The sequence below is a fragment of the Equus quagga genome, unplaced genomic scaffold (genome assembly GCF_021613505.1).
Source record: "Equus quagga isolate Etosha38 unplaced genomic scaffold, UCLA_HA_Equagga_1.0 HiC_scaffold_118_RagTag, whole genome shotgun sequence".
NCBI lineage: Eukaryota > Metazoa > Chordata > Mammalia > Perissodactyla > Equidae > Equus > Equus quagga.
The window spans coordinates 19634-45054 of NW_025792290.1; the positions used below are offsets into that span (position 1 = coordinate 19634).

At 36.0% G+C, this 25421-nt stretch overlaps 2 pseudogenes; both read right to left on the minus strand.

The window, feature by feature from the left end:
• Positions 1-2905: 2905 nt before the first annotated feature.
• On the minus strand, positions 2906-3819 carry LOC124231911 (putative olfactory receptor 5AK3; annotated as a pseudogene).
• Positions 3820-23924: 20105 nt separating this feature from the next.
• LOC124231913 (putative olfactory receptor 5AK3) lies at positions 23925-24827 on the minus strand (annotated as a pseudogene).
• Positions 24828-25421: the final 594 nt, after the last annotated feature.

The window sequence follows — 25421 nt, forward strand, 5'->3', positions numbered from 1 at the left end:
CATGGATTGATAAGAAGTGTGTAGGTCCACACCTGGGATCCGAACTGGCAAACCCTGGGCTGATAAAGTGGAACGTGCAAACTTAACAGCTGCGCCACCAGGCTGACCCCTTTAGTGAGTTTTTCATTTCAGCTGTTTTACTTTTTAACTTCAGAATTTCTATTTTTAAAAAATAATTTCTACCATTTTACTGATAATCTCTTTTTGGTGAAACATCATTCTTATATTTTCCTTTAGTTCTTTGAAAATAGTTTCTTTAGTTCTTTGAACATATTAAAAATAGTCAATTTAAAGTCTTTGTCTAGTAAGTTTAAAGTGTGCACTTTCTCAGGGAAAGCTTCTATTAATTAGCTTTTTCCCCTGTGTATGAGCCATATTTCTTTCTCTTTTTGCATGTCTCATGACTTTTTTGAAAGCTGAACATTTTAAATAATATAAGGTGGCAACTCTGGAAATCAGATTACCCTTTGCCCCTGCATTTGTTATTGCTGCTGTTTGTTTTTCTTGTTAATGTTTTTTTAGTGACTTTTCTAATTGAATCCTGTAAAGAGTGTTTATTCTCATGTGTCATCACTGAATTCTCTGCTCTGTCAGTTTAGTGGTTAGCTAATAATTAAAATAAAGTTATTTAAATGCCTGCAACCAATATATCTCCCAGCCTTTGCCAAGTAGTTGAGTGCATGTTGGGAATATGCCTTCAACCCTCAGTAATGCCAGTTTATAACTCCAGCTTAGCCTTTACTTCCTCCATAGATTCATTTTCCCAATCTGTGTTATATCTTTTCATTTCCTTAATGGTGTCTTTATAATCAAAAGCTTTAAATTTGGTAAAGTGAATATATATACTTTTTCTCTTGTGGTTTGTGCTTTTGGTTCCTATCTAAGACATTTTTGCTATCCTAAGGTCATGGAGATTTTCTTCTATCTTTTCTCTTAGAATTTTTAGTTTTAGCATTTCCATTTGTATGTAGTACACATTAGGTATATAATCCTTTTCAAATTAAATATTGTGTATAGTGTGAGAATAAAGTCAGAATTTATTCATTTTTTGCTCTATGGCTATACAGTTGTTCGAACATCATTTTCTTTGAAAAGACAATAATTTCATCATGGAATCGGCTTAGTACTTTTGTTGAAAATCAACTTACTATATATTTGTTGATCTATTTTTTCACTCTCTACTTTTTTCATTGGTTGCTGTATCTATCCTTATGTTATTACAAGACTGGCTTATTTACAATATCTTTAAGTTAGTCTTAAACACAGGTAGCATAGGGGCTGGCCCCATGGCTGAGTTCTGTGCCAGGCATTTACAACCATTACATGTAAGAATGTCTGTATAAGAATACATATCAGCATAGTAAAACTTAGAGATGTCTGCCTTTCTAGAGAAAGTTCAGGAGTAGTAAAGATAAAGACCTCTCCTCTCTCTGTGAAGGATTTGACTGCACTGCAGAGTGAAAGTAAAGTTGCTGGTCAGGTCACCAGCAACCCTAAATGAGATCAACGTTTCCTAATTTTGGAGTTCCTGTCCTGTAATGCACTCTGCTGCATGGGTTGGCACCATCTGGTTTCTCTTGGTATGGTTTGGGTTATGCTTGGCTGCACATTCCAGTGTTCCTGCTTCAACCCATAGATTTGGAACTTCTTGAAATGTTCAGAAAGGCAGTGAGCTCCCATCCTGTCTCTCTTCCTACTCACGACTTCCTATGGTTTAACTGATTAATGAGATTGAAAGAAGAAATATAACATGTAATCTCAGTCTCTTTGTTAACAGTGCCTGTCCATAGGATGAATGTGTGCTTAATTTCTTTTCCCCAAGAGTATAGAACACTCAGGTCCAAGCCCAGGTATGAATTCTATTGTTTAACTTGGATTCCTCCATTTCTCCTCACTTTTGGAGACTGAGGGAAATAAGACACAAATTCTGGGTAAATGAGTCTGCCCTCTAGTACCAAACTCTGCACTGAATTTTGTTTTCCTAATGGGTATCCTTGCAAGCAACTGGATATAGCTAGAGGTTCAAGTTATATTTAAAATGCAACTTTACTGGGGTGGGCCAGTGGCTTAGTGGTTAAGTTCGCGGGCTCTGCTTTGGTGGCCCAAGGTTCGCAGGTTTGAGTCCCAGGTGTGGACCTAGCATCTCTCATCAAGCCACCCCATGGTAGCATCCCACATCAAAAAGAGGAAGATTGACACAGATATTAGCTCAGGGCCAATCTCCTTCACCAAAATAATAATAATAATAATACGAGTTTACCAATAATAAATTGATCTGCTTTATATTTATCTGATTCCTTTGTCAATTTCCTAGTTGATTTGAGACCCTATATGGAAAGGATATTGATCCATAATGTCCATATATGTATGAGTATTCATTCAACTGTTCTTTCTTTCATCTTTCTTTGCTTCTCATTTTCTCCAAAGAAATTCCCCTTTGATTTATTCTTTACAATACTAAAAGAGCTAAGTTACAGAGTAACAGCAAGAGTAACAGTACCTTTCAAGGGAAGACCAGAAAAGATTTTGTCCTGGTGAGTCTTTATGTTATAGTTGTTGGTGGCACTTAACAACATTGATTATACACTTCCCTTTCCTTTTGTTTTTCAAATAGTTTTTTTAAATTACTAAAAAAGGAGGCTATTTGAAAAAAGGTCTCCTCAAAATGTACAAAAGCATTATCAAATATCTTCTTTTCAGATTCTTTCTCTTTCAGAAACACAGGAATTTGAAGCTTACTTATTTAACGTTTAGGATGTTTTTCAATATCCTTCAGAAGTTATTGACATAATTAAGGAATGCCTTTGTATCTCATAAACGTTTGCTACATTTTTGTTGTTGAAAAATAGGAGAGAACTGTTGGTTTGCTTGTTGAACCATGTTGAGTTAGAAATCAAGGTTCAAACTAGAAATGCTTCTTTCCAAGACCTTTTAGGGCTTCTTTCACATCTTGGTTTCTCAGGCTGTAGATGAGGGGGTTTAACATGGGAAAATTAATGCCATAAAATACAGAAGCCACTTTTTCTTGCTCTTAAGATTCTGAGTTATGATGGTGTAGATATATGTAAGAGAGAATCCTTTAGAAAATGGTTACTGCTGTCAGATGGGAGGCACATAGAGAAGGCTTTCTTCCTCCCTGAAGCAGAAGATATCTTTAGGATGACAGCCAGGACATATATATACGAAAAGATAACAACCAACAGAGTGAACATCAAGTTAAACTGCACAAAATCAGTTCGTAATATAACACTTCAGTAAATATTGGAGCATGAGAGGACAAGACTTAGGGGTTCATCACAGAAAAAGTGGTTAATTTTATTGGATTTGCAAAAGTTCAAGAGAAGGTAAAATTTGTGTTTACAGAGGCATTTAGAAAACCCATGAGATATGAACCAATTGCAAGCTGAGTGAAGATTCTCTGAGTCATGAGTATTGGATAGGAGATGGCCACATAACGATCCACTGCCATAGCAGCCAGGATGTAGCAATCACTTGTTACAAAAGCACCATAGACTAGTAATTGCACCATACATTCTATGAATGGAATGGACTGCTTTGTCCCTACAAGGTTTTGCAACCTCTTGGGAGTGATAGCAGAGGTGTACCAGAGATCAACGAAAGCCAAGTGTTGGAGGTAAAGTACATAGGGAAGTGAAGGCAATAATCAGTCTTGATGAGTAGGGTCATGCCAATATTTCTCACTAGGGTGGCCACATGGATCACAAGAAATAGTATGAAGAGGATATGGCAAGACTTGTGCTGGCCAGAAAATCCCAGGAGAATGAATTCAGTCACTTCAATGCCATTGTCTTGTTCCATGCCTAAAATTAAATATCAGCTGGAAAAGTGCAAAGAAAGAAGAGCAGAGAAAACTAAGACCATTGTGATCCTTTAACTAACTCTGGAATTGGAAATTGTATAATATTTGATTTCATAGTGGAGTCAGAGCATGTTTTCTATGAGATTGTTGACTAGGCATTTAAAAGCCGAACATTGATACCTGGCTTAGATACTTTCATTTTAGTTTAGGGAAATTGTCATGGACCAATAGCTGTGTTCTCGGGGTGCAAAGTCATTTGCTTTTCATAAATATATCAATTAGGGAACATAGAAGAACATACTTTTATTTAATTATGCTTTCTTTTATGTTCTCTATGTTTTGTTTAGAAACCCTGATTTTCTTAGATATTATTATATCTGAAATCATGACTTAGCCATAGAGTTCTATATGGTCTTGCTCCCACTTATCTCTGTATTTTCATTTTATTCTTTTCTCTTCCTTAGTCTCTTCTCTGGCATGATGGACTCATGGACATGGAGAGTCCTTTATAGAAGTGTTTAACAAAAATTATGCTATGGTAAAGGATATTTTTCTATGTAAAATTGCAAATAAAGTGGCTCAATATTTTTGTAAAAAGCAATAAAAAATTCCCAATGTTATCCAAATTCTGTAATAGTTTAAATGCTCACTCTCACTTTCAGTAGCTGTTTCGTTGTAGAGTGGAAGCAGAGAGTTCAAGGAGTGGTGCATGCCTTGGACCACACATTGAGTGGCATGCTCTATGGTATCCATCAGTCAAAATTTACCTATGTGCTTTCCCAGTGATTTCCTAACAGATTGCCTACAACTTGTCTTACTAGAAATAACTCAGTGAGAAATTTTTGTTTGGTATATTCCTAGGGACAAAATTTTTGAGTCTGAGGGTATGCACACATTTAACTTGACCAAGTTTTTCCAGATCATTTTCCATACTGGATGAACCAGTGTACAATTTCACTAATTGTGGATGTGATAGCGAACCTCTTAATCTCAAACTCATGTGCCCGATATGCAGTTGGCCAAACACTGAGACATTGGTGCTTGTAGATGGAGAAAAGTTTATTCAAATTGGGCAAAACAAGAAGGAAAGAGCTTGGTTTCACTCAAATCTGCCTTAATAAGAGAAGAAAGCAGCCCATTTTATAGAGCTAGTGGGTGTGGCAGGATGAATTTTGGAGAAACAAAAGGGTAATTCCTGTTTGTTTCTTTCACTCCCAGCAAGTCCCTGGGCAATTTGACTTCTGGGAGTCAACAGCAGCTGGGGGCTGGTTATCTGACGATCCTTGAAGCATTCTCTTTCTTCCATAAAACAAGTTCATAAATTCTTGTGACTCTTGAGTTACCCCTCAGGTTAAACAGGAAAATAGCAAATTGACAAGATTAACTTCTTTTGATAACAAGTTCAACATATTTATTGAATATTTACAGGAACCTTCAGGTATCTGGATTCAAGTCTCACTGTATTTTTCCCTTCCTCCATCTTGTAGGAAGCAGGGTGTCAATGGTTCTAGATACTTCCTGCTGAAAGGGGGCAAAGATGGGGAAACTGAGGAATGAAACTTTTCAAGCTGAGATTGAAAATACTCTCAGGTACTGGGTTATATTTTGTAATTTAAATTATTATAATTTTTGAGAAATTCTAATAATCCAAGTGTTCTTCCAGGCTTAGGGGTCATATCCTGTTTTTCTCAATTAAGTTTCCTCAAATATGACAATCCAGTCAAAGTCTTGGTAATATAACCAATGTTTCTAATCATGTAGAACAGACTGTTATTGAACTTATACAAATAATTATATTTCCATAAAAATAAGAATATTTACTCACTAAGAGTTTCCAAATTCTGGAGGGATTTAGGTAGGGAGAAAAGATAAATGTTTTGATTCTGTTTACAAAGGTATAATTTACCAAATTGCTATAGGTCATAGTTAGCTTAAGAGAAAAGAGAAAAAGTTCTCCTTAAATCTGGAAAAAATAAAATATTAAAAATCAGCAATATCTCAAAAGTCATAAAAATTATAATCATCCTCATCAGTTCATTTAGTCCTATGTAATCAATTTTTTATCTTTGTTAGCAGTTTCATAAAGTTATCAGTTTGTCTTTTAAGAGTTCTGTAATTTCTTACCCAGTTCAATTTTATGATCTGAAAGTTTATTGGATATCTGTATTCTATAGTAAATGTCAGGGTCCTTTCCATGAATCTCTCTGAAGATGAAACATATTTGCAAAAGCAGAACTAGTACTATGACTGACAACCAGGACAGATAAAACACTTATATCAATAATATTTACCCATACAATATCATGGATCCCTATGAAATAATGCTTAGTTATCCATTTAGCCATGGTGGCAATTAAAGATTTCCAGGCAAATGCAGAAAATTAAATAGGCATCCTGTAATTAAAGACCTGATAAAGACAATACACCAAATTAATTTTGATAAGGCATAAAGTCCATACCATTCTGTTAGACTACTCAAAGAAAAATCTTTCAGAATCTGTTATCAAGAGCAGACTAGGGACTGGCCCAGTGCTGTAGCAGTTAAGTTCGTGCACTCTGCTCCAGTGGCCCTGGTTTCACCAGTTCAGATTCTGGGTGTGGACCTAGTACCACTTATCAAGCCATGCTGTGTCAGGTGGCCCACATATAAAATGGAGGAAGATGGGCATGAAGGTTAGCTGAGGGCTTATCTTCCTCTGCAAAAAACGGGGAGGATTGGTCATGGATATTAGCTCAGGGCTAATCTTCATCCAAAAAAAAGCAGACTAAAAGTTTAAGAAAGTTATCCTTAAGTAAAAACCAAATTCTAATTTCGCACCATCTTACTTTTGATATAAAAATTCCTTCAGTTAATTGAATCCATTTTAATCTTAGCCAACTTGACCGTGTACAAAACTTTTGTCTCTGCGCTTTTCTTCCATAAAACTTCTATAACCATTTTTTAACCAAAAAAATCTTTATTTCTTATACCTTCTTTACTGAAAACACACATCTTATTTTCCTAGAATACAAAGATGTTCCCCCTATTAATTTTAGTAGTTTTAATCACATATACAAATTAGAATTTTTCACATTTAGGAACTTTAATTTTTGGTGAAAATTAAGAAGTAATCAATTATAAAATGTCCTTTATATTAGCATTCTGTGGCTTGGCAAATTTATAAATACTTTTTATAATTTTTAGAAACATGTGCTTCATAGTACAATCTTTTTAATAAAACACAAGACATGTTTGCTAATAGACCCAAATATCTTTTGGTTTCTCTGTAATAAGCCAAAAATAGAGAAACTTATATTTAGTAAGTAATGTGTAATATTTTATTTGGAAATGATTTAGATATTCAATAAATTTTCAATCATTTAGTTTAACCTAGCAAAACTTCAAAGTTTCAAGTTACCAAAAGATTTTGAAGTTAAATTTGTATACCATAACACAGTTAATGTTAAAAAGTTCACCACAAAACTTTTATCTTACTTACATATTTGGTTTACTTGTGTCCAACAATTATGCTTAGATTCCACACAAAAATCTCATGAGACATTAAACAAAAATAGCTTGTCATTTTAAGTCATTATTTTGTTGACAAATTTATAACAGTGAAAACATGAGCTTACTTGACTAGTACACCCAGGCTGCATGTCTCCAACATATTCAGTGCTGATAACTTTGAGGACATGCCTATTTCAATCAAACTGACAAACAAACAAGCTTTCATTTACCAAACTTTGTTTCATATCATGTTAACTTGATAGACATTTGGGTTAATTTCCATTACATTATATTTAGAAATAATTTATATAAGCACTTACTTTAAGCCAATCAAATAGATCTTTTAATCTTGGCCATACCATCTGGAGGTAGAAAAATATCTCACACTGTATGGGCTCAGGCAACCCTATTGACTTCCTTTCGCATATTTAATTAACATTGACTGAAGAACAGATTTATATGCTGTTTTACAATATCGATACTAGGGGAACATTTCCCCAGTGAGACACAGTGTCTATCCCCACAATACAACTTATGGTGCAATCAAGCAAATGAGACGTAATCACTTAATTCCATCAACTCCTGTATGCCTAATCATAGCTTTCCTTAGGACTTCATCAAAAAGTCTTGGTCATTTCAAAGAATGGCTCTCAGGTCTTAGAGAAGATGGCCGCAGAAAATCTACATCAGAAAGACAGAGAGAACGCATTCAACTTTTCTCCAAAATGAGTTTCTGGGGCATATTTGCCTCATCAGTCCCAGTATCTATGAGCATTTTGAAAGGAATGGAGGAGGCTTTGGGATTGCCAAAATTCAAATGCTTCTTTATATCAGGGAGATTTTTAACAGAAGTGAATCAAAAGGTTTTTCTGTTCTAAAACTTCAGGACAATATATTGTATCTTTGAAAATTCTTCACAAAGTGTTCAATAAAGGCTCTTTTTCCATGTGCACAATTCAACCCCAGACTAATTTATCTTGGGTGTGGGGGAGCTTTCATTAGGATCTACAAGACCATGAGAAGAAGCTGAGACCCCAAATCTGATTACGTTCTTAAGACTAATCATTATAAGAGCTCTTTAAAAATTTTCCCCATTTAGAAGTTTTTCTAATGTAGGGATCCATAAAGAATATTGTGGCCATGTGGTGTTATAAAACAACATCTTTTTCCTTTTTCATGGGCTCACAGTCACACAATTTTGGAGACTGTAGCCCAGGGGACTACAAGTGGGGATCAAATTAGTGTTCCCCATTGCTGACTCATACACAAGACAAACACACCCACAAAAAGACAAAATCTGACTCCTGCAGGACAAAAACAGAAGGTGAACTCCAACAATCTCCTGGATCTCTCCCAAACAAGGATCTTTCCTTTCCAATCACCCAAAATGCAAAAGGAGAGACACAGAACTGATGACTGTGTGTGTTGTAGTGACTCACCTAGCAAACAAAAAACCGAAAGTATGCACATATAAGACGAATGTATCCACACAAGGACAAAAAGTAGACCAAGGTCCAATGAGTTTCTCCATTCCAAGTGAGCATTGTGCCAAGGGTAGCCAATACCAGCAGAAAGAGGGGAGTGGCAGGGGAAATCACCTAGGCAAAGACACCTGGGCAGCTACTGGGAAGCACGAGCTGCTTGAACACTCACAGGGACCATCCAGCCATGGGTACAAGACTCCTGGCTGGCTTGCGAAAACTGACACCAAACTTAATCTTAAGTTCATGTGCGCAATGCCCAGTAAGTCAAACACTGAGACATCAGTGCTTAGAGATGGAGAAAGGTTTGTTCAAATTAGCCAAACTGAGAAGGCAGGAGCATCGGTTCATTCAAATCTATCTAAACAAGAGAAGAAAGCAGGTGGTTTTATAGATTTAAAGGATGTGGCTGAGGGAGTTTTGGAGAAACAAAGGAGTAATCTATGTTTCTTTCACTCCTGATAAGTCCTTGGGCAATCTGACTTCTGGGCATCAATGGCAGCAGGGGGCTGGCTATCTGGTGATGCTTGAAGGCACTGTTTTTATTCTGTAAAATAAGCTCATAAATCCTTGTGACCCTTGAGATAACTCTCAGGTTAAACAGGAAAACAAAACTAACAAGGATAACTTCTTTTCATAACAAGGTCGAAAGGTAGTCTTATTGAGTAGTTATAGAAATCCTCAGGTACCTGGCCTCAGATAAGGGTTTGCATAGCCTCAGTTCCTTGTGAACAGTGGTATTTTCCTAATATGTTTTAGCCAGGAAAATAGTTGGAAAGCGATATTCATTTTTATTTGTTTTTTTTCCTTTAATTACAAGTAAATAGGATCATTGTCTCATGTTCTTCTTAGAATTTTGGGATTCTATTGTATTTATTTATTTATTTATATTAAGCTAACATTGGTTTGTAACATTACATGAATTTCATGTGTACATTATTATATTTTGGTTTCTGTGTAGACTACATCACATTCACTTCCCAAAGACTAATTACCCTCCATCTCTGTACTCATGTGCCAATCACCCCTTTTACCCTCCCCACTCCCTGCTTCCCCTCGGATAACCACCAATCTAATCTCTTTATCTGTGTATTTGTTTGTTGTTGTTGTTTTTATCTTCTACTTTGAGTGAGCATACAGAATTTGACTTTCTCTTTCTGACATTTCACTGAACATAACCCCCTCAAAGTCCATCCGTATTGTCGCAAATGACAAGATTTCATTAATAGTCCATTGTGTATATATACCACATCTTATTTATACATTTATCCCTTGATAGGAACTTATGTTGTTTCCAAGTCTTGGCTATTGTGAATAATGCTGCAATGAACATAGGGTGCATGTATCTTTACACATTTGTGTTTTTGTGTTCTTGGATAAATACCCAGCAGTGGAACAGTTGGATCATATAGTTGTTCCATTCCTAATTTTTTGAGGAGGACCCTGATATCAAACCCAGACAAGGGTAACACAGAAAACAAAAATTACAGGCTAATATCACTGATGAACATTGATGCAAAAATCCTCAACAACATACTAGCAAATCAAATACAACAATACATTAAAAAGATCACACACTATTATCAATGGGATTTACTCCAGGATAAAGGGATGGTTCAACATCTACAAATCAATCAATTTGATATATCACATTAACAAAATGAAGAATAAAAATTGCCTGATCATCTCAATAGATGTATAGAAAGTATTCAACAAGAAACAGAATTCATTTTATGATAAAAACGCTGAATAAAATAAGTATAGAAGGAAAGTACCTCAACATAATAAATGCTGTATATGACAAACCCACGGCTAATATCATACTCAATGGAGAAAAATGGAAATCTATCTCCTGAAGAACAAGAACCAGACAAGGATGTCCCCTTTCACCACTTTTATTTAACATAGAATTGGAAGTCCTAGACAGAGCAATCAGTGAAGAAAAAGAAATAAAAGGAAATCAAATTGGAAAGCAAGAAGTAAAACTGTCACTATTTTGCAGACAACATGATTTTATATATAGAAAACCCTAAAAAATCCACCAAAAGCTATTAGAAGTAATAAATGAATACAGTAAAGTTGCAGGACACAAAATCAACATACAAAAACCAGTTATGTTTCTGTACACTAGCGATGAAGTAGCAGAAAGAGAAATTAAGAGTACAATCCCATTTATAATTAAAATAATAAGAGTAAAGTACCTAGGAATTAATTTTACCAAAGAGGTGAAAGACCTGTACACTGAAAACTATAAAACATTGTAAGAAATTGAAGAAGATATAAAAAAGTGGAAAGATATTCTGTGCTCTTAGATTGGAAGAATTAACATAGATAAAATGTCCATACTTCCTGGGCCTGGTCTGGTGGCATAGTGGGTAAGTTTGCATGCTCCAACTCGGCAGCCTAGGGTTCACTGGTTCGGATCCTGGGTGTGGACCTTCACATTGCTTATGAAGCCATGCTGTGGCAGGCGTTCCACATATAAAGTAGAGGAAGATGGGCATAGATGTTAGCTCAGGGCCAGTCTACCTCAGCAAAAAGAGGATTGCCTTGTGGATGTTTGCCCAGGGCTAATCTTCCTCAAAAAATAATAAATAGATAAAGATAAAAAATATCCATACTTCCTAAAGCAATCTACAGATTCAATGCAATCCCTAGCAAAGTTCCAATGACATTTTTCATAGAAAAAGAACAAAGTATCCTAGAATTTGTATATAACAACAAAAGACTCTGAATAGCCAAAGGAATCCTGAGAAAAAAGAAAAAAGCTGGGAGGTATCACGCTCCCTGACTTAAAAATATATTACAAAGCTATAGTAATCAAAATAGCATGGTACCAGCAGAAGAGACCTTGAAACCCATAAGACTTTTAGAGGAAAATATAGGCCGTACGCTGTTTGACATGGATGCTGGCAGCATATTTTCAAATACCATTCATGACCAGGTAAGGAAAACAAGAGAAAAAATAAACAAATGAGATTACATCAAACTAAAAAGTCTCTGCATAGCTAAGGAAATGATCAACAAAAGGAAAAGACAACCTAACAATTGGGAGAAGATATTTGCAAATCATATATGTGACAAGGGGTTATTATCAAAAATATATAAAGAACTCATACATCTAAACAACAAAGGACCAAACAACCCAATTAAAAAATCGGGAAAAGATCTCAACAGACATTTTTCTAAACAAAGTATGCAGATGGCCTATAAGCACCTGAAAAGATGTTCAGCATCACTAATTATTAGGGAAATGCAAATCAAAACTACAATATCACCTCATGTCTGTCAGAGAGGCCAGAACTAACAAGATGAGAAATAACAAGTGTTGGAGAGGATGTGGAGAGAAGGGAACTCTCACACACTGCTGGTGGGAATGTGAGCTGGTGTAGCATCTAGGGGATTCTATTGTTTTTAAATTTCCTGTTCATATTTTTAATGTTACTATTGCATTGATTTTAGATGTTCTTTGTTTATCCAAGATTTGAATCTCTTGTCAGTTGTTGAATTGACAAAGAGTTTCTTATATTCTATCCTCTATTAATTTTGTCTAGGATATCCTTTATAGACAACAAATTCTTAAATTTGAAATAATAATTCATCATTATTTGCTTTATGGTTTATTCTTTCGAAAAAATAATTGAATAAGATCCACTCCTTTCCCCAGTTCATTTCCCCAGGAAAGTAAAAACAATAATAAAATTTTCTTTGCCATTTTATACTGAGTGTATGGCACACGGTATTTGTTGCACCATGACATTTTATATCATATGTATAGTTTGATAAATGCTATTTGTATTTTCTTAATATTTATTTTTTAAAAAAGAAATCAGGCCAACAGGATAGTGATAGTAGTCAGTATGTGTCTTTGTGTGTATGTAAGTGCAAAATATTTAAATACTTTTAAACCATTAAGTCATTTGACTTATTTAAAAAATTACTCAGACAGACACTAGACCCAACTATGTTACAGGAGAGTTCTACCAAACATTTATGGAAGAACTAATTCTAATATTATGAAATCCTTTCTTATGAATCATGAAAGAAAATATTCCTTAAGTCATTTCATGAGACTAATGTAACCTTGACACCCAAGTAAAGTTTCAGTACAGAAAATCAGAATCAATTGTCACTGAAAAAATAGAGATGCAAACAACTTTAAAAAATACACATTCACTCATCAAATCTATCCATATATTAAACAAGCAAAAATTGTTGAGATCTCAAAGGAAGCTCCAGAGAATAGGTATCCTCTTCCTTTCCTAGGAGTTGAACAAGTTGAGAAATAAGAGATAGTGTATATATGGAGACAATGATATCAACTGGGGAAGACTTTAAGTTTATTAAAGTTACTTACTTCCAATGAACACCATAAGTAGACAAGCTTATCTACCCAATCTTGGTGGCGGTGACTGGGACATGCCTGTTACACATTGTGGGGAAACACCTCTGTAATGCAGGGAAAGGAGGGACTCAGCAGGAAGACTGCTCCAGAATCTAAGGGCAGAGGACGGCATGCCAGGTTGTTCTCAGATTTATCAATCAGACATGTCACTCCACCTTTCTAGGAACTGAGTGAATAAAGTGGGGAGAGAAAGGCCAGGATTATATAAATTAAGCTCCTTTTGCAGGAAAGAAACTTCAGAAGCAAGGAAAAAATAGTTTCCATCTACAACGAAGATCAAGTTGTATAATCATTGTCTTTTTTTCCCATATGTTTTTAAAAATTCAATGTAGTTCCAATGAAATGCTTAAGAGAATGTATGTGCATCTTCACAGACTTATGAGATTTAAATGGAAGAGAAAAGAGCTAAAAATAGCTAGAGAATTTAAAAGGAAAACAAGATGGAAACTTGTCAGAACTTATTACAAAGTGATAATAATAAAGACAATGTGATAGTAGTGTGAGAGTAGACTGAGAAAAGCAAATCACAAACAGGCCCACAAGTCTATGGAAGCTTGATGCATGAAAACAGTACACGTATACCAATGAAAAATGGCCTAATAAACTGTGCTGCTATAAATACTCATACATATGAAAAAATAATATAGTATTTTTACTTTACATTTTACAAAACTTGATTCCAAATGCAATAAAGATTTAAATTGTGAAGCTATGAGAGTAAAACATACAATATCTATGACTTAGACATACAGAAAAAAATTTTAAAAAGACATGAATGCACAAGACATAAAACATTAAAAATTGAACTATATCTAAATTACAAATAGCAACATTATAAAATAGAAAACAGTAGATATTGACTGGAAATTTACTCAGAGAAACTGTTTGCAACTCATATAAATGTCAAACAATTAGTATCTAATACATATAAATAATTTCTCTAAATTATCCTGAGGGAAATATTCACAAAAGATATAATCAGGATAATTATAGAAGGAAAAACCTATGTAGTCAATAGAAACATGGAAATGTACATAACTCACTAGTAATCAGATAACTTTATATTAATACTACATTGAAATATAATTTTACATTTTTCATTCTAACATGCAAAGTTTTGGTGAGAATTTGGAGTCACATATTTGTGGTGGGAAAATAGCACAGCCATGTTGGAGACAAACTTAGAATATTTAGTAAAATTAAATATAAGCCTCCCTATGGTCCAGAATTTCCATTGGTATAGATTCTAGAGAAATTTTTGACCACATCAAAGGATACATACACACATACAAACACATGTAAGTATATGTATGAATACGTGTACATATATATACTTATGCACACAAGAGAATGTTTGGAGCAGTTTTGTTGATCAAAGAAAAATATATAAACTATTAAATCAGTGAAAATTTGGTAAAAAGGTGCTACAACACCTTGTGGATGAGTTTCTCAAGTGAAATGCTGAGTAATAAAAAGAAAGTTGCAGGGGCTGGCCCTGTGGCTGAGTGGTGAAAGTTCCATGCAATCCTCTTCAGCTGTCCAGGTTTGTGGGCCTGGATCCTGGCTGTGGACCTACTCCACTCATAAGCCATGCCATGGGGGCATCCCACATACAGGATGGAAGAGGGTTGGCACAGATTTTCGCTCAGAGCTAACCTTCCTGAAGCAAAAAAGGAGAAAGACTGGTAGCAGAAGTTAGCTTGGGCGACTCGTTCTCATCAAACCAAACCAAACCAAACAAAACACCAAGTTGCAAAAGTTATATGGTGGCTACGTGAATAGTTATTACATTATTTTAAATATATTTTTGTACACTTTAAATATTGTCAATAACGGAAATTCCCCCAAAAGGAAACACTATGTCCCCAATATATCAGTAGAGGGCTGCTATACTCTGATGTCAGCAATGCTGAGCGGAGCCATAGTTTCTTAGATGAGATGGTTAGCTTTAAACAAGACATGGCTTTAGTGTTGGAGAATATAACAAACTAAACCTATTGCTGATGTTTCTTGGGTAATCTGGTTGTTTCAAATATCTTGAGAAATAAGTTGAGTGGGATAACTCTGTAGTGATGGAACAAGAAATAATTCTCTTCAATTGAACATTTAGTGAGGACTAAGGGCAAATATGTTTGCCTAAGTTGCCTCCTTAGGTAAATTTGCTGTAAAATAGATTAAAGGCAGCACTTTCAAGGAGGCTTCCATCCAGTGGGTGAAGGCATTTGTGAGAAGAAGCTGGCATTGGTCATTTGTCCACTTAAACTAGAATCTTGATAGGGTAATGATATTTACCTTATCAATTTAATCATTTTGAATTAAAACAAAATGTATGACATATTAGAGGACATTTTGTAAGAGCTATAGAAAACCAGTACAAGGGACACAACAAACACACACACACACAAGCCAAGTACCCAAGTATTTTGAATATGCTTAACCTATTCTGAACCCTGGTGCTTCTGAAGCTTCATTTATACTTATTCTTGTGCAATATAGAGGTTTGAATTCCAGTCCCAACACATCATAAAGCAAAGGGGTAACTCTCTTCAGCCTCAGTACCATCCTCTGTAAAATGGAGATCACAGAATTACTTAGAAGGTAATGATATTCATTGTAACACTGTTTACAATAGCAAAAATTTGGAAATAAAGTTAAATAAATCAGAGTAGATTCATATTATAGATCAATGCATAGTCCAAAAAGAATGAGATAAATATATACTCTTATGGAAGGGTGCTCTTGTTATATTGTCAAATGAACAAAGCAATTTTCAGAATAATGTGTAAAATGTGGACCCTTTAAAAATTTAACTTTCTTTCACTGCAACTCTCTCTTTTTCTCATTCTCTTTATTTATCCATGAGAAAACTCAGGAAGAAGTCACATCAAACTTTTAATTGTTATCCTTGGGTGTAGGAGTAGGGGCAGAAACTCTTTAAACTACTTCACTTTTTCTTTTAAAAATAGCTTTAAGTATTTTGAAAAGGAAGAGAAACAAGTGAAGTCTGTTTTGTACTGATGTGACTTAAAGTGAGGTGATTTATGTAAAATTCCCAACAGAGGGCTAGGAATTGAATAGTCATAATAATATACAGAAATAATACACTAAAGGCATATAATACTCATTTATTCATTCAGTTAATCTTTAAATCATTGTTTATGCATATTCTCCTCAGGCTACAATCAGTCCAATTCACTTCCCTCATCCCCTTTCCATTAGGTCACCAGTGATGAAGTGATTATTCCTGGTCTTGGGGTGAAATATATGAGAACCATAGCTCTGGCCCTTTTCTCCACCATTTCCAGCACACCCTGGTTTGATACATGGCTGATGTTGAAAAGCGAGTTTTGCTTTGTTTTACTCACACCAGAGCAGCCTCCGGATTCTCTTTCTGTAACTGGTGCAGGCTGATTGCCCACCCAGTCTCTCTGTGTGGTTCCTTCTAATTGGGGAGTTTATAGCTGGAGCTAAAGGGATCAGTACCTGTTCCCTTGAGAATCTGAGGTTTCAGGGGCTGAGATGGAATTGGAATAAACAATGTTCTGTAGTTATTTCCTGCTGAAGAACATTTAAGCTTTCTGGAGAGAGTACATTTAATTCATGTTACTGTCATTAGGGACTTTTTTTTTTTCTGTTTGTGTTGCCTCATTACAGAACAGTTTTTAAAAATATTTTTTTTGTTATGAATGAGATTGAGCATCTTTTTATATGTCTAAGAATCTGTGTTTAGGTATAGAAAATTGACCTTGTCACAATAATCAGCAAAAAACACGGCTTTCTGAAGAAAACAAATCCAAAGCTAATCTAAATTTTAAGGTACATGCTCTCTATTGTGATAAATAGAGTGACTACTGTTTGAACACATTTTATATTATCACTTTTGACTATTGTTTATTCAAAAAAAATTTACTTTTGATTCCTTTCTTTAAAAAAAGTTAACATTTTAAAAATCAGCCTTTGATAAAGATACCCTTTCTTCCAGTTATTCTTTACACCATCAGAATATTTCAGATAATAATCCATGAAATAAAAGACTTTCAATTGTGTTTGACTATAAAGCTGCTAGGGCTAAACTTTTAATTTAAACAGTGAAAGAAGAAAGCTAGATTCAGTGAGTCTAGTTTTTTGTTTTCTGTTTTTGCTTGAGGATGATTTGCCTGGAGCTAAAATCTGTGCCAATCTTCCTCTACTTTCCATGTGTTTTGCTGCTGCAGCATGGCCCCTGATGTGTCGTGTAGGTCAGTGCCTGGGAACCAAACCCAGGCTACCAAAGTGGAGCGTACTGAACTCAACCACCAGGCCATGGAGTTGGCCCTCAGTGAATCTGTAGCTTTTTGATTAACAATCATACCTAGGAAGGAGAGTTATTGTCAAAAGGCTGGTGAACTGACATTCAACATTACTTATTGCATGACCAGTGTCTCAGTTAGGAATGTGTGCCACTGCTCGTAGAAGAAAACCCAACTTCCTTAGTTAAAAATAGTGACTCATTTTTCCATCATAACAAGAATTTGGAAGCCAAGACTAGAGCTTTTGTGACTTGCTTAATTTTTCCCTTATGCTGGCTGCCTCACAGTCTAACAGGTTTACTAGAGCTCTAGACATCACCTTTCCTTTCAAAGCAGGAAAAAGGATCCAGGAAGCAGGGTGACAAGCATATATATACTCTTGATCAGGAAAACAAAAGCTTTCCCCAAACTCAGCATATTTCTACTTATATCTCATTGGCCAGAACTGTGTTATATGGAGTAGCAGAAATCTCTGTCTTGCACCACATGTCCTCAGCTACTTGATCCCAGTGCATCTGTGGTAGGCAGCTTTGTCTTTGCTACTAGTGACAGGTTTCCTGTGGTTTCTTTCTGCTCTTCTACCTCAGGAACATCTCAGAAGCTGTTGAAGATCTTAGGCAACCCTCAAGCAATGGGAGAGGGGAACTGAGTAAATGTCTTAACCTCTTGTTATTCAGAGGGACAAATCTGTGGGACATTCTACACAGTTCATCAAAGTCCCTTTGAGAATTGAGTTCTAGTTCCAAATGGTGTAAGTCAACTAAGTTATTCCCCCTTTCCTTGGTTTCCTCCTCTCCAATTCATTCTTCCTGCTCCCTCTCACTGTTGCTTAGGATTACCTCTCTCAAAAAAGTTTAGCAAACTGCACAGTCTGAAGGAACAGTCCCCAGAGGACTGATATCACTTCAGACACCAGTCAAAATTTCAGCGGTCCTCAGAGATACCCTCTTTTGTAGCTGGTTATAAATTCAGGGATCTCCATAATCACCCTCAGATCTTACATTTCACTAGAATGACTCAATGATATAGACTGAATGTTTGTGTCCCCCTCGCCCCCCAAATTCATATATTGAAATCCTAAATCCTTGATTTGATGGTATTAGGAGGTTAGGCCTTTGGGAAGTAATTAAATCAAGAGGGTGCAGCCCGTATGAATAGTACTCATATCCTTAAAAGAGATACCAGAGAACTCTTTTTTCACCATGTGAGGACACAATGAGAGGTCAGCAGTCTGCGACCCAGAAGTGTTCTCACCAGAATCTGATCATGCTGGCACCCTGATCTCAGACTTTTAACCTCTTTGTTTATAAGACACTCAGTCTATGGTAATTTGTAATAGAGCCTAAACTGACTAAGAGATCAGGAAAATACTATACATACAATTACAGTTTTATTATACCAAAAGGATACAAATTAGAACTCATTAATTCTAATTAATTAGGAAGAACTACATAGAACAAAGTCTGTAAGGTTTCTATACATGAAGGTTCCATCATCCTCAGGGATGCATTACTCTCCTGGTGTCAACATGTGCCAATTTGCATGGAGTATGGCCAGCCAGGGAAGCTCCACTGAGCCTTGGGGGCTGACAGTTTGCATGTGGACTCTGTGACATACTGTTTATATGGCGGAGCTTTAGTGCCCAACCCCTCCTGGATGTTCAGGTAATACCTTTAGTCTCCAATTCCTCAGGAGGTTGGAACAGACACAACATGTCCAAAGCCCCATCATAAGTCACACTTCTAGACTGTGCACTGCCAAAGCCTCCAGGCAATCAAACACTCCTATCAGGGAGGACATTCCAAGGCCTTTGAGATCGCCTCCCATTAGTAGAGGGCAAAGGTCAGACTTTTATTTAGGTAAGGTTAATTCTTCATTACACTCCCACATACACTACATTTACCCAAGGCCATATCTGAGGAATGTAAACTAAGACGTAATACCCCAGCTACAATGGAAGCTGGGAAGTAAAGTACCTTTTTATCTGGTTGCATCACCTTCATGCTAACATTGGAGAATGGACAGTTATAGATAGCCAACTATATTTTGCCGTACCGAGTTGAATACACATAAGGAATGGGGAATAGATAGATTCTTTCTTTCAGTTTCTGAAGGTATTCTCTTCTCCATGTCATTCTTGTCCAAAACTTTTGGGTCTGATGCCATATTTTCCTCCATCTTGGTGTAGATGAATATTTCCTATAAAGTTAGCCATCTTTGCTAATCCTTGACTTCAAATTTTTGTTGAAGAATTGAGCCTCTATCATAATGTTTCAGAGACAATTGATGGACACAAAAACTCCTCATAAAACATGGTCTGTTACAAGAACAGTTAGCTATACCCAGCTGTAGCTACTATTTTTTCTCATTGTAATAACTACAATCAAATTTTCTCTCTGCATTCTCTGTTCAGTAAGCACTTTGTCAGCTTACTTATATAATTAGTGAGCTTAATTTAATATATTTCAGACAATTAATAGATGCTTGGGATACAATAATGAGCCAAATACAAATTATCATAGTCTTATCAGAGATTAAATTTGAATGTTTCTCCTACATAAACCTATGGAAACATCAATCATATTGTGATCAGGCTGTGAGCTAAAACACAATTTACTCTTGGTAGGCACATGGTGTAGTGGTTGTAAAAATGGCCACAAATTATCCCTTCCATGCATCTACATCAATGCAAGGTGATTTTGCAGATCCTTCCATTAAGTGGTGGAGTCAATTACTCCAACTCTTTGTATCCCGGTTGGCTATGTGACTTGCTATGGCCAATGTGATACCAGCAAAATCAGGAAAGCACTCACCACTTCAATACTTCTGGCCCTGTTTGTTAGTAATTTATGTCCAATCAAGAAGGACTTAATCCTTAGTGACTGTAGAACTTCTTTTTCATAAGCACAAGATAAGGAGGTTTAGCATGAAAAATATAATGCCACAAAATAGGGATGCTGCTTTTTCCTGCTATTGAGACTTGATAGATCCAGGCTGTAAGCACATGTAAGAGAGGGCTCCAGAGACACTGGTGAGAGCTGTCAGGAAGAAGACATCTGTGGGAGAAGGCCTTTTTCTTGCCCTACATAGAGGACAAGTCCAGGAATGGAAGATACATGTGTATGAGAAGATAATGATCAGCACAGCAAAAATGAAATTAACAACAACATAGATTAACATTTTCACAAAGTGTATTTTAAATAGAACTTATATTGAGATGATTATAGACTCATGTGCAGTTGTAAGAAAGAATGCAATGAAGTCACTTCTGCACTTTGCTTGGATTCCTCCTGTGAGAGACAGAGTAACAGTTTCCCAAAGACGTCCATATCCGAATCTGTGGAATCTGTGAATATGTTAGGTTACATGACAAAGAATAAGTAAGGTTGCATGAGGAATCAAGGTTGCTAATCAGCTGACCTTGTGATGGAGAGAGTATCCTGGATTTTCCAAGAGTCCCTAAAATTGGAAGAGGGAGGTGAAAGAGTGAGAGTCAGAGAGAGATTTGAAGATGCTGGGATGCTGGCATTGAAGATGGAGAGAAAGTAGGTTATAAACTAAGGAATACAGGTATCTTCTAGAAGCTGAAAGAATCAAGGAAATAATAGGTTCTCCTCTAGACACCTCCAAAAAGAACACAGCTCTGCTAGAGACCCATTTTAGACTGCTATCTTACAGAACTGTAAGATAATAAATTTGCATTGCTTTAAGCCAGTACGTTTGCAGTAATTTGTTACAGCAGCAATAAAAAATGGATATACAGCCAACGAAACAGTTTGCAAGATGTTAGCATAATATCACAACCAGGATATCAACACTGATGCAATCCACTGATCTTATTCAGATTTCCCCAATTCTACTCATTGCTGTGTGTTTTTGTATTAAGTTCTATAAAATTTTATCACCTCTGAAGGTTCCTGTACTCACCACCACAGTCAGGATAATGAACAGTTCCCAAACCAAAAGGATCCCTTATATTGTTCTTTTATAACCACCCCTATCCCATCCTTTCTCTCCTCCTCCCCGACCCGTACCTCACTGCAACCCTAACCCCAGGCAATCACTGATCTCTTATGTAAATGGAACCATACAGTATATAACCTTTGGGACAGGCTTTTTTTAACTCAGTATAATTCTCTGGTGAGTCTTCCAAGTTGTGTGTATCAGTAGCTCATTCATTTTTATTCTTAAGCACTTTAACTTTTTAAGAGGGCTTCTGCTTAACTGTTGAGCTTTGAACTTCTGCTTCATGGATATTTGCTTAGTATTCGTCTTATCTTGGCCTCTAGCTACCTTCCAGTTGGTTCTCTCAGGCTTCTGGGGTGCTATTCTAGGCTGTGAATGAGTGCTACATTTCTATCCCTCCATTTCCTTGGGAAACAGGATCTTTTTAAAAAACTTTTTTGAGTGACTCAGGTGCTTCCTAAATCTGTTAGTAGAGATAGTATCTAATTCAGTTATGGGTGCCCAGTGATTTTATACTAGGCCTTCAGTAAATGTTTGAAATTTCAAATAAATAAATGGTTGCAGAAAATACCAATTCAGTCAAGATTGGGGTCTGTATTTTCTGTTATCTTCAGTCTAGGCTGAGCCTAAATATCCAAAGTGTAGCAGATGATTTATGAAATAATGTATGGTTATGCCACGTCAGACCATCACTACTCTACATAATGTCAGAAAGGAGGTTCTCTCTTGGATAAGCGCTAACAATCACTAATCATCCCCAGGCCATAACCCAAAACAACTCTTTCTTCCATGTAAGCCTTGAGGGTTTCACTGCTGTTGTCTATTTGTCACAGAGCTTGTTTACTTTTGCAGTTTTTTTCACCCCAGTATTGAAAATAGAGTGCTGCGTGACTCTCCTTTTTGTGCCTTATTTCCTATTTGGTCACTTAGACTTCCCAACATGTACTAAGTTTTTCTTTTTTTATCATCTCTTTCCCTCTATGTTTATGGAGGTACAATTGACCAAATTTGCATGTATTAAAGGTGTAAACTTGATATTTTGAAATAGATACACATTGTAAAATTATCATCACAATCAAGCTCTTTAGCATACCCATCACCTTACATAGTTATCATTTTCTTTTGTGTGTGTGTGTGGTGGCAATGCTTAAAATCTACTTGAAATTTAGCAATTTTCAGGTATACAATACAGTATTTTAACAACATGTGCCATGCTGTACATTAGTCTACAACTGTCCCCTCCAGGGTCTCAGGACATACTGTTTACTTTGCCAATGACTCTCCAGAAACTGTCTCTAGTCTTGGTCTTTGAAGATACCTGGACCTGCTCTGTATAGAGGATCTCTTCCTTTATAAATACAGAGTTTTTACTGGGGAGATTCTGGTCATCCTCCATTGACTTCAGGTTAATTATTCTCTTCTCTTAGAATTTATGCAGGATATCGTCTTTGAAAAATATATCTTATTCTCTTACCCCAATCTCTTTGTGCTGTTACTTAACAGTATATTTTCTGGGAAGTACATTAGGCTGCTGTTATCTTGGTAGGAAACTTGCTCTTTCATCTAGGAAGTATGGCATCTCTAGATTCCTATGGAGGTTTTCATCAATCTTCCTACTAACTACCTTCAATGGATCTACTAACACTTTTTTGTCAACAGTTTATCTTCCTAATTCAAACGGCTCTTGGTCTTTCTTCAAATTCTCATTGAATTCCAATAGTTTAAAGTTATTTTTCTGGACTAAAAGGATTTGTATGCCTTTCATAAATGAATGACCATTCTTTAGGTTTTTAAGTGTGTCTATATTCTAGATTTTCTATCTCTACCGGAGAGAGAGATAGAAAATATTTCTAGGAGTTTCCTTACCTTATGCAAGAAAAAGATGGACTCAGATTAAAGAGGGTAACTAATGACAAAAAGATTTCATAACATCACATAAGATGTACTAGAGAATGTAACTAATATGAGAATATTAGGTAGAAAGTATAGCCTGAGTCATAAGTTGCTTTTTATTTAGGTTTGTGTAATAATTGGAAGAGAATATGTAAAGAGCCTCCTTGTAGATGATTTAGGGAATCTGTTTAAATGGATGGATAGTAATGAACTTCAATTTTAATGTTGATTATATACAAACTTGGGTTTGTATACTCTTTAAGAACATATTTGAAATATACTTGATAGAACTAAATACTCTGTAAAGTCTATACATCTTAATATTTTAAATAATTTCAATAAAGCACTTCTTCATGGATAGTATGAGATATGTTTGTCAAACTATATTCAAGGTAAAATTAATGTCATGAGATGTTATTGTATTCCTGCATTCTAAGAACTTGTCCACTGAAACAGGTAGCAGTGGTTTAAGATATGAACGTGTTCCTAATTCAGAAACATTAAATAATGGTCAAGTATCTCTATTGGATGCTTTCATGTGCTGAATTTTAACAATTTCAGTCCAATCCAGAAGAACTTTTTACCCATCAATTTTGGAACTTATCTCCTTATTTCTCAAACTATAAATCAGGGGATTCAACACGGGAATCACAATGCCATAAAATGTGGAGGCTACATTCATATTCTCATAGGAATTAATAGAATAAGGCTGTAAGTACATGTATGATAGCTTTCCACAGAAAATGGTGACTGCTGTAAGGTTGGAGGCACATGTGGAGAAGGCTTTTTTCCTTCCTGCGGTAAGAGACATCTTTAGGATGGCGACTGTAATATATATGTAGGAAAAGATGGCAACCAACAAAGTGATCATCTAATTAAATCCCACAAAGACAGAAAGTAGCATGATGTTGATGTCAGTGTTGGAGCATGAAAGGGTGAGAATTGGAAGAACATCACAGAAAAAGTGATTGATGGTATTGGATTTGCAAACAGATAGTGAAAATGTAAAATCTGTGTATGGAAGCATTTATTGAGCCTATGACATATGAACAAGCTACCAACTGGATGCATGTTTTTCAAGACATCACTATGGGATAGTGAAGTGGGTTACAGATGGCTACATACCACTCCATTGCCATAGCATCCAGGAGGTAACAGTCACTGGTCGCAAATGTTCCAAAAAACAACTGTATGACACAGTCTCAAAATGGCATTGATTTATTTACTACTGCCAAATTTTTCAGCATCTTGGGAGTGATAGCAGAAGTGTAACAGATATCAACAAAAGCCAAATGTAGGAAAAAGTATATGGGTGTTTGAAGTCTGGATCTCTCTTGATGAGCAGGATCATTCCAATATTGCCCACCATGGAGGTCACATAGATGACTAGAAATACAATGAAGAGGACATACCGCAAGAACTGTTGGCCGCTGAATCCCAGAATAAAGGATTCAATCACTTCAGTACTATTTCCTTGTGTCATGGCTACCAAGTCTAGAAAGGACCAAAAATAGGACCAAGAAAAGAAGGGAAATATTGGTGACTTATTGAGGGGAGAAAGGCTCTTACAGTTCATGTCACTGTATTTGAATTGGATTTTCATGGCAAACACTCACAAAGAGTTTATAGCTTTCTAAATATTCCTTCTATTTTCTTGATAAGAAACTGCCACATAAACAGGGATATGTGAGCCATGGATTCATTTTAAAAATAAAGAAGGATTCGTAGAAGAAGATAGACTTCTAATATGGGTGATTCTAAGAAACATAGATTAAAACATATTTCCACTATATTAAACAGGTATTCATATTTGCTTATGTCAAATATGACATATGTATGTATGTATGACATAAGTATGTCAAGGGGCTGGCCCAGTGGTGCAGTGGTAGTTTGCACGTTCTGCTTTGGTGGCCTGGTGTTTACCCATCTGGATCCGGGTGCAGGCCTAGCACTGCTTGACAAGCCATGCTGTGGCAGGCATCCCACATAGAAAGTAGAGGAAGATGGGCATGGATGTTAGCTCAGGGCCAGTCTTCCTCAGCGAAAAAACAGGATTGGCAGCAGATGTTAGCTAATC